Raw genomic sequence first — 20,404 nt, forward strand, 5'->3', positions numbered from 1 at the left:
CTTATCTAGGTTGAAATGTGTAGGACGGCACAAAAAATGTATCCTACAATGATTGCAGAATTCAGCTACCCGTCTGGGGTCTCAGTCGAACTTTATCGGGGTGGTCTGAGCCATCACAGATTCTGCTGAGGTACCGGGGTGAGTCCCTTGAGCTACCAGCTGACGTAAGGCCACATTTTCCTGATGCAGTACGGTCATCTCGGCGCGTAGGGCCCTGATCTCATTCCTCAATTCTTCGGAGTCTTCCATTACAGAACCAGAGCTGGTTGTTAGGCGTCTTAATCTGTTAAGCTGTGCGTCTCTGGAGCGCTGCGTACCTGGGGTTTCAGTTGCTGGTCTCACTGGTGACGCCAGACTGGTAGTTTCCAAACCGAATGTAGATATCGCAACGCTAGGAAGCAACCCCGACCCAACCCTAATGGAACAGGGATGGATTGGAATCACCTCCCAACGCCACTGGCTCACCTCCCTGTGGATTACAGTGACGTCGGGACAGTGCAAGCACTGACAGGGAGGTGACTAGGTTGAGCTGGTGCGGTCCGGTAGAAAGCCACAACTGGAGGACGAGAGGTCTTCAGCACGATCCACCAAGGCAGTTGATGATCCGGAGGGCTGGCACCCAGAGCCAAAGTGACAAGAAGTTCAAGGCAACCAAGGAGGTCAGGAAGAGAGAATGGACCCAGGAACAGGGAGACCCAAAGAGAGGGAGAAGGCCAAGATGGGAATCCCCTCCCCCAACCTCCTAAGAGCCACGGAGCCAAGGGAGCTAATCCCAAAGGAATTGGACCCAGGAAGGGAGAGGAACTGGCGGGTAGCAGGAGTAAGGCAGCCCGTAGTCGGGACAAAGAAACAGGAACCAAGGAGTAGGGACCTGATGCGAGGCACCAAGCGACGGTAAGTGGGGACAAACCGCGTTAAGACGCGAACAGTAGAGGGCTGGATGCTATTTACAGCGTCCAGCACGAAAGCGAGGCGTGGACCGCTAGCGGGACAGCGCATGCGCGATGGCTGAGCGGGCACCGGAACGAGGCTTGGAACACAAGCTTGCCTGCCCGTTCCTGGTTACCCGCGGGGCTCGCGCACGCAAGCGAGCGCCGACCCGCTGCCCACAGCCACGCTTCCCAAGCTGGTAACAGGGGTAAAACCGCCACGTCCGGGAACGGATGCGGCGAGAAGGCCAGGTAAGTGTCCTAACATAATGTAACGCTAGTAGCTATCGGCACATTATTATATATCACCTAGTGCTATTAATACTAGGCTACTGCCTACATTTGAATTGACATTTCATAAATCAGGCTATCTTCAGTATGCAAGTGGCTAGATTCGCACTGATAGCATTACATGCTACTGCTTACATTTATACAAATATTTTGTATCTAGAAACATTTATATATGGTATTACCTACATTTGTTTTATATGTTATACACAGCGCTATTAATACTGCGCTAGGGCCTACATTTGTATTACCATTTTGTATATTGTACTTTTATCAGTACGTAAGTGGCTACAGTGACGATTCTCTACATGTTGTCACTTTTAGGCCAGGGAGGTGAGGCCAGTACTCGATAGTCCCCTGGGGTCGTACAATGTGGGAGGATCTCATTGGGAAGGACTCTCCCCCCTAGGAGAAGGACGACCATCTGGGGGCATAGCCGTTGTGAGAACATCAGACCCCCACACACTCTAACCTCTCCTTCTTCTGCTAACTTCTTTGTAGACAGTAGACCAATATACTGTTGTAAAGTGAACTACCTCAAGGATTTGGAAAGTACTGAGATGAAGAACAACTTCAGAAACATAAGTAATCCAAGTACTGGGACGAGGAGTGACACAGAAAGTATGAAGAGCATAACCAAGAAGTAACTCCTGAGGTATAGACTTCTGCTGAGGCATGATTCGTCCAACGCAATAAAGACCAAAGCAGGACTGCCTATCGAAGAGAATCAGCCAACCAGGACGGGATATGTGGAACCCGGGAAGCACAAAGCAGATGCAGAGAAGGCCAGGCAGGAGCCGAGAGCAGTCCACTATCGGAGTCAAGAGGACAATGGGACTCCTTTGCCCAGAAGCATGCAGCCAGTAACTGGAGGCTGGCAGATGGTGGCTCAAACGCAAGAAGCAGAGTCCACAAGAAGCAGCGTCCAAACCAACTGTCCAAGTGCTGGGCAGGAGATCCGCGAGGTGAAGGCACCACAACAAAGAGAGGCCCGCGCAGCACACAGAGTAGGAGAGAGGCCCCAAGAATAAACTGCACTCATCCCGGGAACAGATAAGGTAACCCAAGGGACGCAAACCAAGAGAGCGATACAAGTCATCATTCTCGTGCAGTACTTGCCAGGGAAGTGAACCAAGTGGGCCAAACCAAAGAAGAAGAGAAACAAGGGTGGAGGACCCATATCAAGAGAGTGATACAAGTGATACAAGTCATCTTCCTCATGACAGTACTTAGCAGAGTTGGGTGTTGTAAGTGTGAAACCTACTGAGGAGAAGGCCAGGGGAAGAGAATCATTGCACCTGGTTGTGAGAGATTGTGTTTTTGACTAACAGGAGAAGGGAGTCATTCTCCTAGTAACTTGGAAACGGTCCAACAGGCCTGGGGAAGGGAATCATTCCCCAGGCTAATTTGAGACTCAGACCGAATGCCAGGAGAAGGAAGACATTCTCCTGGCCCACAAACTAAATATTCACTGGAACTTTGTGACCTTTGGAAGGGAGTCATTTCCCAGGATATCTGAAACTGAACATCAGGAGAGGGGAGACATTTTCCTGGCCCACCAAGGAAATATTGTGTGGAACTTTGACCATAATTGAGGAGAAGGGAGGTTTTCTCCTGGGAACATAATGGTACTGCTTTATGCCTTCGTTTATAGTGTAAAGGACAGAAGTAAGGTTTTCTTTGCACAAGACAATGGACACCTTTACTTTAACAGACATCCTGCAGTCACCGTAGATCTTTTGACTGAGGCAGGGAATCCCCTCTTAGGAATAGAGAAAGATAGACTTTCTCTTGCTTTATTATCTAATAAAAGTCCTTAGCCCCAAACATGCCACCTTTGTGTCAGAGTCCTTCTGCAAACGTACACTAAATTCATATTGATGACATTGGAGGCTAGTGCTTAGATTTGTATTCAATTCACATTTTATATGTAGTAATAGTTATAAAACGCACGTGGCTACATTCATATTGATGCCATGTGATGCTACTGCTTACTATCTAGTACTATTTATAGAACAGTACTGCCTATTTTAGTATTGTACATTTGCATATGATTATATTAATTATATGCTAGTGGTTTATTCTTAAATTGCATTATAAAATAGTAAGTACAAGTGTAGGTTTTATCATTGGCAATGTTCATATTTAAACACTAGTTGCAATCAGTTGAAAAGCTTTTATTTGAAAAACTAAATTATTCACTAACCTTGTTCCGTTGAAGGCTCAAAAATAGCTGTTGTTGAAATTTAGAAATATGCCACAAAAAAAGTTACATATTATTTATTTTAAATTATAAAATTATAAAATGACAAGCATGACCTAATTTTAAAAGTATATACGTTTGCAAAGGGTACTTACTTTGCATCCGCACTGGGCGCTGTGTTCAATAGAAAGGACTTATTTGTTTAATAGGCGTGGTTGAAAACGTTGCGCATATGTGCAAAATGTCACATGTGTTTGTTGTATCTGAAGTACGCAGAATGTTTCTATATGTTGATTGGTTGATGCCCATTATGCATGCACAGTTGGTTATTATTTGCACAAGCTGTTTGATAAAGAAGAAGTTGTGTTTTCCTTAATACATTTCACAGTGCGATTTTCTGAAAATGTTACCCCAGGGAAGTTTGAAAGCAATATTATTGTGTATGCATTGTGTGTATTTGTCAATCTTGAGTTGTGAAAGTGTGTTACATAAATATATATCAACATCCACAATGTAAGTCTATTTGCCATTTCGCATGCATGAGTATATATTGTGTTGCTGTATTATTCAAGTCATGTGATGGTAAATGCAGCACTAGTACACTGTACATGTTTGGAGCTGGAAGTGTGCATATTGTGCGGTAGGCATGCATGCACATATGTTATTTTTTATGCAAGAAAAACTATTATAGTTACGTTTAGCATGTCTGTATGTATATTTTCATTCAGGTGTTTATAATTGTATTACTTATGCATGCTTATTTGTATTTTTGATTGGTGTGCAGTTATTTAAATATTAGTTTTTTAAATGTTGGTGATAACAGTCTTAATTGTAGGTGATTTGATATGATATGATATTTTATTTGTGTCAGGCTCGTACACAAGGGTTTCAGAGGTGATTCATGGATCCATTGGTTGGAGCATTATATTTGCTGAGTGCTCACAGTTTCACCATTTGGTGAAATAAAGGTGGAATGGCTTGCTTTTAGAGGTGGCGCCGGAAGTGTTGTGAAGCCAACTGATTTTATTTTAATCCATGCCAGTGGAAATAATCTTGTCTATAGAAGAGGAACTGAAATCTGCTGTAATATTAAAATGGATTTGCTACAGTAGCAGGATTATTTCCAGCAACAAAAATGTTGTGTTTGTGTTTGGCAGCACGTAAAGTGTAGATGCAGAGAAGTGCAAATCAATGAAAACTGAATCATGCCTGTACAAGTGTAAATAGGTATATTTTTACTTTTTCAGTTGAACATCGACTACATTTTATTTTTCACAAGAACATTAAGAGCAACGTTTACCCTTTTTCAGATGAATTTGACAGATATGGGGAATAGGGTTTTTATAGACAATATTATTGAAGACCTATGTTGCGTTTACCAATAATATGCTCCTTTCCTTTTTTTTTACAGCAGATACATTTTTGTTAACACATTATTATGTGTTTCCTCGGCTAAATGATGTATTTTATTGCATATGCTGTTTGTGGTTAGGCTAATGTCTAAATAGTGTTGCTATCATGTATTTTCATGCTTGTGTGTATGTTGGAATGTGTATGCAGAGGGGTAATTGCGTATGATGTGTGTGGTTATGGTAATGTCTGAATTTTGTTACTGGAATTGTGTGTTTTATAGTTTCAGTGTATGTTGGAATGTGTACCCTCTGTGGGTGCAGTGTATGTTGTGTTGTGTGTGAGTGTGTAAATTCTAATTGTCAGTGCTATGTGTGGATATTGTAATGTTTGAATATTGTTACTGGAATTATCAGTCAGTGAAAAACATACTTTTATTCTGCATGTTTACCGTTAAGTTATTAAAAGAAATGCATTCATACAAAACAGATACAGTGAAAAATATTAGCAGTAGATGAAAGGATCCATGCAAAATATATTGTTAGCAACATACGAGGGAGTAGAGTAGAAAATCATAAAACAGAGGATTGTAAGCACTGGACTTTGAAGTAACCCTGCAATAATGGGTCGGTAAGCGGCTATATTCTTGCTGGGATATGGGTAAAGTAGTTGTCAGGGAGAACAAAGCTTGCAGCCACTGGCTCTTACTCACCAATATCCATGCTTATAGGGCCGTACTTGATGGCCCTGCATCTCAGCAGCCAAAACCTCTGAATAAAAAGTGCAGTGCTGGATACCACATAAGAGAGGAGACATTCTCCTAAAACCCGTAGAGCTGACATTACTTGGCGAATGCCTGCATTGGTCAAAATACATTGCAGGTACATGCGTCTCAAACAATCCGCTTTTTGCATAGCCATAAATAATGCAGCATATTTTCCAATCCAGAACTACACATAGGGCACAGCTCTGATTGAGACCCCTTCCACCTATTAGTTTGACAGGCTACTATAGGAATCCAAGCCTAAAGCGAATGCAAAGGGATCAGTCCAAGGGCACAAGGGTGGATTCAAGATAAGCTTTGAACCCTACTTTTCCTGTGGTGTCAATGTATTCGACTCCAAACTTCAAATTTATGGCGTCTCCTCTAAGTTTATCAAGCATGTGCCTTTTAACCTTGTTTTTTAAGTCACTCAAATTCCATACCAGTAGTACCTGGGGTTTATCCATAGCTCAGGCAAACCCAATTCTAAGAGACAATTCTTCACATGTGCTAACCACTTTAAGCTTTCCCCCCCTTCATTGGTCATTACGTGTGACAGCGCCCTCCTATGTACTTCAACCCTTCCCCATTCCAGATCCAAAACAAGTGGCCCAGATAGGTGATGTCATCAATGACATTTGTGATGCCATCTTTGATGTCCTGAGTGTTAGTCTTAGCCGTGCACGGTGGTGGCGCGAGTTATGGTTGCTTACCTTACCATAACTGGCAAATTTCTGGGGGTTTTCGGTGTTACTTGTAACCATAAAGTCCCCTTAACAACGTTTTTTCACTGAATTTCATAGGATTCTGCTAGTGCACCTTTACTCTGCTACAAGTCCCTTATATTGAAATCCCCCCCCCCCCCAATGTGGCAGCTATGGAGTCGGTAGACAGTGCAGCATTTGCAAGGCTCAAAATCATAGGTGAGACCCAAAAAAGATATACCGATCAACCAACAAACAGATGTCCCTAAAATCACAACTAATATTTACAGCATGCAAGTATAACTTTTTGTACAAATTCTCACGTTTAAAAATCCTAATTTTTTTAATGTAAGACACATTGCAATGGAATGCACCAATCACAAACCATAAGTGTACACTTCATATCATCTCTCCAGTACAACTCTGGATACAGGTTAAGAAACAACAGGTGCTTACAGGATAAGACATTCTCACTAAATAGTAAGTGCATTGAAATAATTTCTCTTTTATTAGCTTTCATTACATAAACATGTGTTATAAGACAGAAGTCAATTTTTTCTCACAGAAATGGCAAGCACACTTGAATGGTTAGAGAAGAACTTCCCAAAATAAGAAATGAGTGACGATAACATCTCCAATGGTATACAATAGATATCTTAAAGTCAACAAATAATGTATTTTGTACACAACTTGCTAAAAATTTTATTTCTATTTCTGTTACAGAACATAGTTTTCATGAAGAAACCATGCCCTAGTGTAATCATTCACAATCCCAAGAATCAGAAATCGAAGTCCTATCCCCAAGTGTAAATACTGAAATCATGAACTTGTCTAAAAAATAGGATGAACTAAGTAATGATTTTAAGGAACTTTTACAGTACATCAAAAATCATGTGATTAAAAATGTTCCCTATCACTGTCCTTCTTGTACCTGTCCCCCTTATCCCCAGCAATCATACCCATCAAATTCTGAACATTTGAATCAAAGACGATTTGATGAAACCTCACTTCCTTCATCCCCTCATGATTATTGTACACACATTCCTAATTCTCCCATTTATGTTTCCCATTCCGATACCCCATCCCTTTCTTGAATAAATATATTGTTTGTACTACAAATGTTTCTTATTTTAAAACTCCCATTATGAGTCAGTGGACTATGCGACTGTCCGGGATGTCTACACTCAAAATGGAGGTACCCCCAGACAGGCGTGATGTCCGGACATGTCTGTTTTTACATGACGCACGTTTAATTAGTCCGCGTAAACTGTGCCTGTTCTATGGACATCCAGCGCCTGCACGCTGAAATTTCCTGCCCGAGGTGTCTGGGGATGGATGTCAGGCCGTGGACGTCTGGGGACATCATCATGTGGTCGCACCCATGCGGTGTGACAGCGGTGTCCGCAAACGGTATATGTGGCCGCAGACAGTTTAAATGTGCATTTCCTGCCAATATAGGGTGTTTCAAGCAGAAACGTTACCCTTGCACAGCTCCCACACCAATTCTATGTTGATCTGGCAACTTTTAGCAACTTTCAAAAGCCTATTTTTGACTCTGCAGTCTGCAGACGGATCCTCTAAAGGGACCCACTGATTACTTTTCCTTATTCTCAATCTGGCTGTCCAGGAGAGAATATCTGGAGAAGACCTGCTTTGCAAATCTCAGCAAACCTGCTGCAATGGCATCTGCGTTGGCCATCTCTGCTTCCACTCCGCCCCCAGCGCCACCTCAACAACTTGGAGGGCCTGAAGAGAGGAACAGGCATGGTGATACAGAGGAGGACCAAGAAGAAGAAGGTGATGAAGTGGACGAAGTCCCTGTCACCAGTTCTAAGAGTGAGTCCTGGGTGTGGACATTTTCACGACTGTTGGAAATGTCCCAAAGGCTCATGCACGCAAGGTCCGATGCACTGAGTACAAAGTTGTACTCAGTCAGGGAAACCCTGGCTTGTATTCCTATGGGACTACTTCCATGAGGCGCCACACCAAATCGGCCCACTGCAGTGCTCTGTTAAAGGCGATATCTTTGTCAGGTAATAGCAGCTTGACTTCCTCCACCCCATCATCTTCATCTACTCCTGTCATCACAAACGATAGTCCTTTGGGACAGAGGATCCCAGCGGCAGCTTCACAGGTCATACAAGACGCTGTTCACCCTTACCTTTCGAGGGTCACAGTGCTATGTATGTAATGTGACGCACCGACCTGTTGGGGGAGCAGTTTCAGAGTGCTTTCGAGGCTGCGGTCAAGGAGCATGAGCAATACTGTGTTGTGCTCTCCTGGTCTCTGCGGGGGCTTTGGGGCATGGTTGTAGCCCTCACTGGATTCGGCTCCCCTGTATCAGACTTCTTCCCCAGCTTCTGTAGTGTGGACTGCACTGGTTGCTGACACTGCCCCTGTTTATTTATGAGGATGAGCTCTCCGTCCTGCTTCTCAACTTCAGGGGTGCCTTTAATGGAACTAGTTACTTCACTGGTCCGTGTGCGAGGCAACCCAGACCAGCTGTGGCAGATCCACTTCAAAGATAAGTGTTTCTTAACAATGACTATTGTCCGTATCCTTTTGCAATGTCTTTTTTCCATGATTATTGTCCGTAATGCTTGTAATGTGTTTCCTTCTCCCCAATAGGTGTGATGAAGGCCCAGCGGAGTTGCTGTGTTGGGAGCAAGTCCAAATGGGTGCCAGAGGAGTTTACGAGGTCCCCAGTAGATGGTAAATTGGGTTCTAAGGTCAAGCGCAAGGATTGTGTAGCGCTCAACCTAGCGTAAAGTCTTTATGTAGTTTCTAACCTTGTTTGTCCTTTTCTCCTGCAGGGATGGCCTGGCGACGTCTGACAAGAGACAGCTATCCAAAGACCTGTCGGCTGTTACTGGATGGATGGATCCACGAGGGTGCTGGGGGAGAAGATCTCCCGTGTAGCTGGACACCCAGAACAGGTGAGGATGCGCCTCGACTGCGATGACTGTTGGAATCAGGTAAGATGCCCTGCAGGCGATGGGATTGCAGGAGTCTGGTAAGATGCACTTAAAGCAATGGTATGGCTGGAATCAGGTAAGATGCGCTTACGGCGATGATGTTGCTGGAGTCAGGTAAGCTGTGCTTCAAGCGATGTTATGGCTGGAATCAGGTAAGGTGTGCGCTGAAGATGATGTGCTGGAGTCAGGTAAGCTGCGCTTGAAGCGTTGGTATTTGCTGGAATCAGATAAGTGCGGTTCAGGCGGCGGTGAGTGTTACGCTGCAAGAAGCAGACTAACACGAAGTGCTTGCAAGTGGGCAGGGCAGGCTTAAATAGCCTGGTCCCAGCCACACCCCATTTGCTCTGTCTTGTGGCCCCACCTTGCCACTCCCAGCGGATGCTGCACGTGCACCCCAATGTTTCCCTATGCCACGTTTGGCCTGGGTGCACATGGGGAACCTGCTGGGGAGGAAATAACATGTGCCCCAGAAATAAATTGTGAAGAGCACACTTTCTCATGAGCCTGAAGCCAAAGGCGCCAGGACTGGGTCCACCTGGACCCTTTAGATGAGGGAGCTAGTGGTCCTTGCCCAGTGGCCATGACAGCACTGCCCTTCAAGGCCCCTCTCACGGGCGCTCTTCTCCCTGGTCCTGGTTTGGCGGGATTGTTGCAATGGAATTGTCTGATTAGTCATTGGGCATGGATGAATTTGAACAGGTTCCCATTTTCGGTCTTGAGGTCCATAACCCTCCCAGTCGATCAAGTAGTATAGTTTAGATCGCACTATCTTGGAATCCAGAATGGCTTTCACTTAGTATTCCAGTTCTCCTTCTATGATATCAGGCTCGGGTGGTGCTTTAATCCGAGTATCTGGTTTCATTGGTTTCAGGAGAGAAACATGGAATACCGGATGGATCTGCATATTGGCTGGTAAATCCAATTTCATGGCAGCAGGGTTAATGATGGCTTTGATGGGATACAGTCCAAGGTTCCTGGGACGGAAGGCTTGAGGTCCTTTCAATGGAATATTCTTGGATGCCAACCATACCTTATCTCCGACTTGGTAATGCAGGGCTTCTCTTCTATGTCGATCTGTTGTTCTTTGGCTCTGATCAGGTTTTCTGTTGCTTCTTTAAGGGTTTGAGTAATGGTCTTTTTTTTTTATTTGGTTAGTTGTTAAAAACAACTTTTCAAATCTTTAACATTTTTACACAACCACAAGACAGCATGTAACATTATACAAAAATTACAAATTTACACTAAGATTACATTTTTTCCTTCAACAAAAACAAGACATGGACAACAACACAAGTGGTAACATCACTAAATCTCACATTAATCATGAAGCCTCGGCATCAGTTGGTGACTGTTAAAATATCTGAAATAAAACATTGTTATGAAAGTGCATGAGTACCATCTATTGTGATTGAATCTCTCTTTCCTGAACACATTTTCTCTCCTTCATAGTATATTCATGTATATGCATGCAAATTCTGGGACGGTAGCTTCCAGAAAGTGCACAATCACAACCTTTACAGCCAATGTTGGGCTTGTAAAAACTAGTTTCCAAAGTGTGCCCTCATACAACTCAGAGAACAATACAAAACCATTTTGAAATAATTTCATGCAGAGCGGATTTAAACACAATGGTCTTATGTAATGTGGTGATTGCTGGCATTTCCAGTTCATCAAATGGATCAAAGGAGGACGTTCGAGGATGCCGACCGTGCATTGTGTAGAATGGGGTTTGTCTGGTGTTAGTGTGGATAGAGTTATTGTAGCCAAATTCTGTTAACCAGAGGATGCTTTTCCAGGGCCCTTCAGTTTGTTGCAACATACACCTCAGGTATTGCTCCTGAGTCTGATTGGTCCTTTCAGTTTGACCATCGGTTTGGGGATGGTGACTCATAAATAATCAAAGGTCAATTTGGGCTATCTTACAGCACCTCCTCCAGAGAGCTGAGACAAATTGAGTTCCGTGATCTGAAATCAATACAGATGGGAAACCATGTAACTTGACAATTTACTCCAAAAATACAGTGGCAGGAGCGGAAGCAGTGGGAAGGCCCTTCAACGGAATAACATGCGCCATCTTCGAGAATAAGTCTGCAGTGACCAGGATTGTGTTAAACCCGTCGCAGGGTGGAAGATCGGTAATAAAGTCCATAGACAGCGTATGCCATGGTGCGGGCAGTAACCCTGTGGGACTTAACTTTTGGGATGTGTGTTGCACGCAGACACCGCAAGACGCAATAAATTGGGCAATGTCTTTTCTCCAGGTTGGCCACCAATAGCTCTTCTGAATTTTGGCCCGATCTTAGCAATCCCAAGATGTCCTTCCATTAATGATTCGTGGTAGTTTGCTATTATTTGGATTTGCATTTCCTTGTCCTGAATATATAGTCTTCCTTGAAAATAGGGTAAGTCATCTTTGATGGAGTATTGGTCCGCCTTAACCCACCACTTCTGTTGAGCTGTTTGGTACATCTGAGAATGGGGATCGGTCTTCAAGTCCTCCCAGCAGGCGGTTGCAGCGCTCTGGTTTTGAATCCATACTTCGGGAATAATGGCCACTGGCTCAGATTGTGTGAAGGCTTCTTTATCCTCATCCATGCGTGACAGAGCGTCTGCTTTCCCATTATGTACTCCTGATCTGTAAGTAATGATGAAATTGTATTCAGCAAAGAAGAGAGCCCAGCAAAGCTGGCGCGAAGAAGGGGCATTTTCAGTTTTCAAGTATTGCAGATTACGGTGATCTGTGATAACTGTGACTGTGTGTCTTGCCCCTGGAAGGTAGCGTCTCAAGGTTTTGAAGGCTCCTTTGATTTCTAGTAGTTCCTTGTCAGCGATTGCATAGTTTAGTTCTGATGCGAAAAACTTATTTTGCAGGTCCTTTTGTGTTAATACGTCTCCCATGGCTACTCTGGAGGCGTCTGTTTCAACCACATAAGGCAGGTCGCGTTGGGGATGCCGAAGAACAGGTGCTGTGGTGCAGGCCAATTTCAATGCCTGGACAGTGTGCTCTGCTTCGGGGAACCAGAAGAATTTTTTATTTTTTCTCAATAGGGAGGTGATTGGATGAACTATTTGCAAAAACCTTGGGATACACCGTTGATAAAAATTGGCAAATCCGAGAACACTTTGCACTCGTTGTGTGGTTGTTGGGGATGGCCACTGAAGGATAGCATCCACCTTGCGTGTGTCCATATGAAATCCTCATGGGGTAAGCATGAAGCCCAAAAATGCAACTTCCGTAACATCGAAGAAGCATTTTTCCAATTTGGCAAACAGCCGGTGCTGACAAAGCTTCTCCGGAACTGCCCATACATGGCCAACATGATCTTCTTTGGACATTGAGTAGATAAGAATGTCATCAATGTAAACGAGGATGCAAACATCCAACAATTTGTGAAGCACATTGTTCATGAAGAATTGGAACGGCGCTGGTGCATTACATAACCCGAAGGCATCACCTGATACTCGAAAAGTCCATATTTGTTCAGAATGCCATTTTCCATGTGTCTCCCTTTTTAACTCTCGCAAGGTGATAGGCTCCTCGTAGGTCCAGTTTTGTGTAGATTTGAGCATTCTTCACCTGATCTAGCAGCTGCGGGATGAGTGGCAAAGATTATCTGTTCTTTACTGATAAAGTTGGTTCAGTGCTCTGTAATCTATACAAGTTCTTAGGTCGCCCTCCTTCTTGGGTACGAAAAAGACAGCCGAGGAGGCAGGAGACTTAGATGGGCGGATGAATCTGTTAGCTAGGTACTGATACAGGTAGGTCTTCAGATGGTGATTTTCTTGTTCAGTTAGAGTGTAAATTCGACTGCAGGGGATTAGTGCTCCGGATACCAGATCGATTTGTCAGTCGTAAGGTCTATGTGGAGGCAGGGTGTTTGCTTGCTCCTTTTGGAACGCATCCAGATAATCCAGATATTCAGGAGGTAGGGAACCAGAGAGCCCCAGGATAGATTTCATCTTGAGTTTCTGGCTCTTCACGCTTTTGTGGTAGCAACTATTGGCACATTCTTGAGGAAAGGTCAGCACTTGTGTTCGCCAGTCGATCCTGGGGTTATGGGTTTCCAGCCAAGGCATCCCTAAGATCATGTGGAACTGGGGAGCCCTGATAAGATCGAAAGAGATGTCTTCCCGATTTCCATCCTGACACATCAGCATGACTTTGTCGGTATGTTGCGTCACTGGGCTGGATGACAACTGAGAACCATCCACTGATGCAACGTTTTCCGATTGTAGCTTTTGCTGGAAGGGAAGGCTATTCGTGCAGCCAGATCTTGATTGATATAATTTCCCACCATCCACTATCAATATATGCTTCCAAGGCATGTATCTTTGACGGTTGTTGGTGGTTGACCAAGAGCACAGGGATGACCAAATGTGAGGTCTGTACAGATTCCTTCTTTTTTCTCGACAAGTCGACCCCTACGCTTGTCAGGCGTTGGAGTTTTCAGGTTTAGTTCTTTCTCTTCCTTGCTATTGTCCGTTGCACCTACTATTATCTTGGGGGGTTTTATTGGCATTCCGGAGGAAATGTCCTGCTCTTCCGAAGTATAAACAGAGTTGTTCTTTCCTCTTTTCTCTCTCCGCCTTGGAGATAGGGGCCCGTAATCCCCCGATCTGCATTGGCTTGGTTTGGCTTGTGGGCTTTGACTTCATTGTCCCGGGGTCACATATAGACTGACCTCCCTTCAGTTCTTGTGCTATCCATTTTTCGGTCCTGCAACCTATGGTCCAGTTGTACCGCCAGATTTATGTACTCCGCACAACATTCAGGAGGATTGACCACTTGGGCTAGAATATCCTTTAGTTCACCACACAATCCCCAATAAAATAGTGTGGTCCTCTTCACTTCTGGCCAATTTGTCTGTGCTACGAGACGAGTAAAGGTGGCGATATAAGTCAGCAGATCATGGTTTCCCTGTCTGAGGGACAATAGTGTGTTATCCAGGGCTTGTCATTGGGTGTGTCTAGCAAACATATTTTCCAATTACTAATGGTATCGACCTGTCCACTGCGCTGTCTCCCAAGTATGAAAGTGCAAAAGCGACTTTTGCGCTATCGTTAGGGAAGGCCCCAGGACGGCACAAAAAGTGAAGGCGACATTGGTTCATGAATATGGCATACCTGTTAGGATTGCCGGTAAAACGTTCGGGCAGGGCCAGTGGCACTGCCCCTGGGAGCACCACTTGGACTGGTGGTGATGGCTGCGCCATAGAAGTCTGTGCGATTCTGGGTAATGGAATCTGCCCTGTGTGTGTCTGAAGCATCTGCCTTGCCAGGTCATCCGTTCGTTCTCGGGCTACAGTAAGGTCTCTTCTCAAGGCATTAGTCTCTTGTCTGGAGGCATGTACTTCGGCCCACAGTTCCCCCAGCAATTGGACCAACTGGTCAGTTTATGAGGTGTCCATAATGCCCAGGCAGAGATTCAGAGAGGCTTCGCGTTCTCTTACGCTCACCTGGTCCTGTGGGGGCGTTGGGGCATGGTTATAGCCTTCCCTGGACTCGGCACCCCTGGATCAGACTTCTTCCCCAGCTTCTGTAGTGTGGACTGCGCTGGTTGCTGACACTGCCCCTGTTTATTTATGAGGATGAGCTCTCCGTCCTGCTTCTCAACTTCAGGGCCACTTTTAATGGACCTAGTTAATTCACTGGTCCGTGTGCGTGGCAGCCCAGACTGGCTGTGGCTGATCTACTTCAAAGGTAAGTATTTCTTAACAATGATTATTGTCCGTATCCTTTTGCAATGTCTTTTTCCGTGATTGTTGTCCGTAACCCTTGTAATGTGTTTCCTTCTCCCCAATAGGTGTGATGAAGGCCCAGCTGAGTTGCAGTGTTTGGAGCGAGTCCAAATTGGTGCCAGAGGAGTTTACGAGGTCCCCAGTAGATGGTAACTTGGTTTTAAGGTCTGTGAGACCGTAATACAAATATACCATTGGCTACCCCTAGTGGGCAACCATGTGTCAGTCTTAGACAATCTCCTAGGGGGCGTGGATCATATGCCCCCCCTGCCTTGTATCTCAGGGCCTTTGTGCACTGTGTTACTCCTAGATTACTCCTATCTTACTCCAATGGACACATTAACATAAGACACAAAGAAAACACATGAATCGATTCAACAATAGAAACACTTTTAATTATACATAGCAATGCATTATGCAACCACTATTATAATGCAAATCTCGAATTTGCACCTTTTATGCTTTTGGTGCAAATCTACTAGCAATGCAATAACTGCAAGCCGTACGGGCTTCTAATGCAAGCAATCTAATAGGCACATCATTCTTCTCCATTCCACACCATACTTCACACTCACTCTCTAAGACAAATCCTGTCTGATTACCCCATCTATCATGTCAGCCAAAGCTCTGTGTGAGAGTCTGTTCTAATTCCCCATGCACGTGTCTTATTCAGCAATACTCCCCTTTTCTCTGTGTTTTGCTCTGCCAGTCTGGTCACTCGAACTGCTGCAATGCCTCTGCCAAGCTCTCGAACTCTGCTCTCATCAGAATGCTTCCCCAAGTTTCCGAACTCCCAAAGCCATTGGATTCTTCTGCACCAAAAACATTTCTCCCTCGATGTCAACTTCCTTTCATTCGCCTCTCGATCTCATGCCAACCAAACGTCTCTCTTTAAGTCATCTCCATCTACATCTAAAAACTACAATCTCCACACCTCTAGTTATACTATTCAATGCCGTACACATTTCGATGGTTACACTTGTTCTCTCTAAGCTAAAATGCCTCTCTTTCTGTCTGTCAGCAATTCTAAATATGATCAGTGCCTAAATGTCTGTGTTGCATGTACTTGTACTTTTTCAATCACTGCGTGTTCTGGTCATCATGACATTTGCCATCATATCTATACCATATCTTTCTTCTTTCTGCCTGCTATCCTACCATCTACTCATATTTCTCCATTCAAATCCCTCTATCCTCCTGCTGCATGTCTCTGCCTACACAAGCTCTTCTCCCTTCATGGCGCTGCCTACCCCTACCTTCTCTGTCTGCGCGAAGCACCAGCCATGCTGATAAGGCCAGCATCCCTCTCCTCTCGGACAAAGGTCATGTTATCTCTGTCTGCCAAGCAAACTGTTTACGCATACTTTCTTCACACTGTAACTCAAAACATCTCTCCGCACTCCGCGGCACTTCTGTGTGTCTCATTCAGTGGCAATGGTTTTCCACGTGACACACTGCCACCTACCTGATTAAGGCCCAACCAACATCTTCCTCTCTCCACCTGCACCTTCATCCCTCTGGTTGGTGCCCCTTCCTTCCCCTCCCCCACCCACCTTGCCTCGCCTGAGAAAAAATTACAACAAATACAAAATTGAAAAAATACAAAAAAGCTTCCTTTAGGAGGCACATTTTACAGTTAAAAAATTAAAGTGAGAAACAAAATCACAGGCCACTGTGCAACCTACAAAGTCCACAGACTTTGCGGTAGTGCGCAGACATCTAATAAAAAATTCAGGGCATTGGACAATTATAATCATTGCAATTGTTTTGCGCTCAAAAAGGGTGTTTCTTAAAAGAACCGATTTTTAGGGTTTTTGGCTTTTACATTTTTTTTTAAGTTTTGGTTTTACAAACTGAACTAAGAAAACATATCACTGATTTTAATTATGTCTCCTCAATTTAACAGATACTGCTTCAAAGCATTATGAATGTTTTCCACAAACATCTGATTACCCACATCTGTTAGATGACCTCCATCTCGCCGTAAAATGTTGGCCTTATCAAAATTAATGTTGTCATTATGGAACAATGTCATGCCAACACACAGCTTTATTGATGTTGCGCCTCGCTTTTTCCATTTGTGGATCAAATGAACTGGATCACATACATCTGTCTCTGGGCAATTTGTGAAAGATTTATTTGGGTGGGGAGGGAAATTAAATACAATGTAAGTCATTTGATCTTTAGTGGTGGCTCTGAAAAGAATCTTTTGGGGTTGGGGGGTTGTTATCAAACACCTTTTTTTCCTTTTTTTTTGCTTTTATGTTTTTTTTTTCCTTACAGGAACCTCTTCCATGCAATCCTAAGATTGTAGTGGAAAATTGCATTTCCGACATCTGTGAAGTGAACTCCATCTCGACAAAACAAAATTCACACACTAAGAATTGTTATTATCATTCTCAAATATGACATTCCTGCAGCATACAAAAAAGCAGATACACCTTTATTGACAATCTGCCTTAATTGATCAATTTGAGGACTGAAAATGTTTGTTGGGCATCTCAATGTGCGGCTCTGAATTATTTTAGGAAAAATGATCTGAGCTGCAGGAAAGCTGCAGGAAAAATCCTTCAGCACAACATGCAAACACACTGGAGTCACAAACCCCAAACTGTCCCCCCCCCCACAATGGACAATCACAAAATCTGGACGTTTAAAGTGAGCCATACACTCACAGAATGAAAATAGGCTTGACCAGTTTGAGCCACAAACTGCATGCCAGGAAACTTCCACTTCTGAAAATCCAATATTTACAAGGATGCCATGATTATCAGCATATACCTTCATCGACTGAATTGAAGAGTCCCCCAGAATCCACACAGTCTGCCTTCTCAAACACATAGCCATAGTCATTATCACTGCTCTCACAACTCCTTCAAACAAAACTCCTACTACCCTCTCTTCCTGTATACCACACCCAGCAAACCAGATTCGCTGCTCCCCACAGCACCCTTTCCATGGCAGGCATCGTCAAAAGACCCAACTGTGGCACGTGCTGTCCGCGGACTACAGCAGTGTCCGTGGACCTGCTTACAGAGGGAAGCCCCTCTATCCTTTCCACTTTCATGTTCTCAACACTCCCTCATTGACTGCTTTCAAAGAGTCACACATCCATCCACCAATCAAGTCCAAAACCTCTACACCTAACCCTATCATCTCACTTCAACACTTCAGATGTACACTTGAACTCTCAGAGTACATATCTCCTGCAAATGAAAGACATATGCTTCAAAAACTACAGTGCAACTGTCCAGGAATTCTATTTCCAGATTCAACAAGATCTGCCTGTTACAAATCATAGTACAGGTATGCTTATATTTCTTTAAACAATTATTCATCTCTTTCACAAATATATATATATATATATATATATATATATATATATATATATATATATATATATATATATATATATATAAGGGTTCCTGCTACTGACCCTGTAATAAGCTTCTCAAAATAAGCATATTCTCTTTTTTAACCACTCTAGCAAATGCCATGCAGTGCAGCATTCATCACCTGCTCACATGAAGCACCAAACCATTAGAATGCTCTGCATTTCAAAATGTTTCTTTTTACAAGCATTTTAAATGCATGTACAGCAGCACTGTGTCACTTTTCCATAAAATAAGGGAAAGCCAGATACAATTGACCTGTAGGCCATTTTGAAGTGGCTCTTAGTGTCTCACAGTTTAATATGTTGGCAGCACATGCACACATCCCAACATCACCCATTCCAATGTATAGGTGCTTCTTCTGTTTTTTTTTTCCTTTGCATTCTATCACTTCCATTTGACTTTGCCTATTATAAAACTGAAACTACAAGTCCCAGAATGCAAAGAAAAAAACATGATTGAACTTCAAGATTTAAAACTATGACATGTATATCAAATAAGCATATGAAATGCAGTGCTTTTCAAAATATTTTTGGAAAGCATTTTTAAGAAAGTAAAAAATGCATATCTGCATTTCCAGCAGCACTGTGTCACTTTTTCATAAAATATAGTAAAAGCATAAAACATAGATGTGTATACCATTTGTAATTGGCACTCAGTGTGTGCCAGTTTAATACATTAACAGTACATGTATACTTCCTAACATAACTCATTCCAATCTTCAGCTGCTTATGCAGTCCTACCCTTTTCTCTACATTATGTGACTTGTTCTCTAGCTTTCACTATGGTAAAAGTGGAACTACAAGTCCCATATTGCAAACAAAACCTCAAGCACTAGATAAACACCTACAAATTAGAGTGCGTCATGTTGGCAAATATGCATATACTCCAAACACATTAAACTTATACACATCAACTGCCATATCAAAGTGTACTACAACTCTTTTCTATGAACATTTCCTCTCATTTACAAAATCTTACAGAGCTTCTGCAAATGCACATACGCATTGCCTACATTTCATGAAAATGCTCCTAAAAGCAACCATTTTTAATCATCCACCAATTGTATTAACTTTTCCTCAACACTCCCCCTTCCATTGTAAATATAAACCTTGCTTCCTAACAGTACTTAGCCATTACCACATATCCCAACGATATTTCTTTTACAATTATAGGAAAGAAACACATCACAGCAATCAACAACCGAAAAACGAATGCCTTTCGCATCCGACAAAGTAAGTACATTAATATACCATGTATATGTATGTAATTATAGCAGTACAGTCCCAGTATATATATTACCCCAGACTACTCTTTTCAACCCAACATTTTTCAGTCTAGCCCATCATGTTCCACAATTCACACTCCTACTATTTTGATCTACACACCACCATTGCAACACCCACTCTGTTCCCCAAAACAGCGAAATCACTGTACAGATTCCATCACACCACCACTCCCTTCATCACTAACCCAACACCATCACACATGTGTACATTTGTATTCTCACAACCTTCCCAACCACACCTAATATACCACCTCACAATCAAACAGCACTCCATTCACACCCACACACGTATGCACCATACATGCATATACAACGCAACTTCCCAATACAACAGTTCTCTTTTCCCAACAGACACAAAAAATGCCTACTAATGATAATGATAATGATGTGTTATTTATATAGCGCCTTTACTAAACAGCAGCTCTGCAGAAAAGAAGGAAAAAAAATAGCAGACAAGAATAAAAGTAGAGCACATACTCTTGCACCTCTAAAACAATGCATAGAAAACATTACAACGAAAGAGACAGTAACCTCACTAAAAAAATGAAACCAACCACGACTAAAAAGGGTAAGGCCTCTCTTGCAGAAACAAAAAGTAAAAATGATGTACAAACAAAAGCAGACCTAATAACAAACACAATCCTTCCATCTACCAGTGTTAACACAGTCACGGTAAAGCAATCCAAAAGAATGATGTTACAATAAATTTTCCACAATAGAGTTCTTCAAAATCTCATAAAAGCATATGAAAAGTCACGATCTTCCATTAAAAAC

The sequence above is a fragment of the Ambystoma mexicanum genome, chromosome 4q (genome assembly GCF_040938575.1).
Source record: "Ambystoma mexicanum isolate Mex_15411 chromosome 4q, UKY_AmexF1_1, whole genome shotgun sequence".
In the NCBI taxonomy this organism is placed as follows: domain Eukaryota; kingdom Metazoa; phylum Chordata; class Amphibia; order Caudata; family Ambystomatidae; genus Ambystoma; species Ambystoma mexicanum.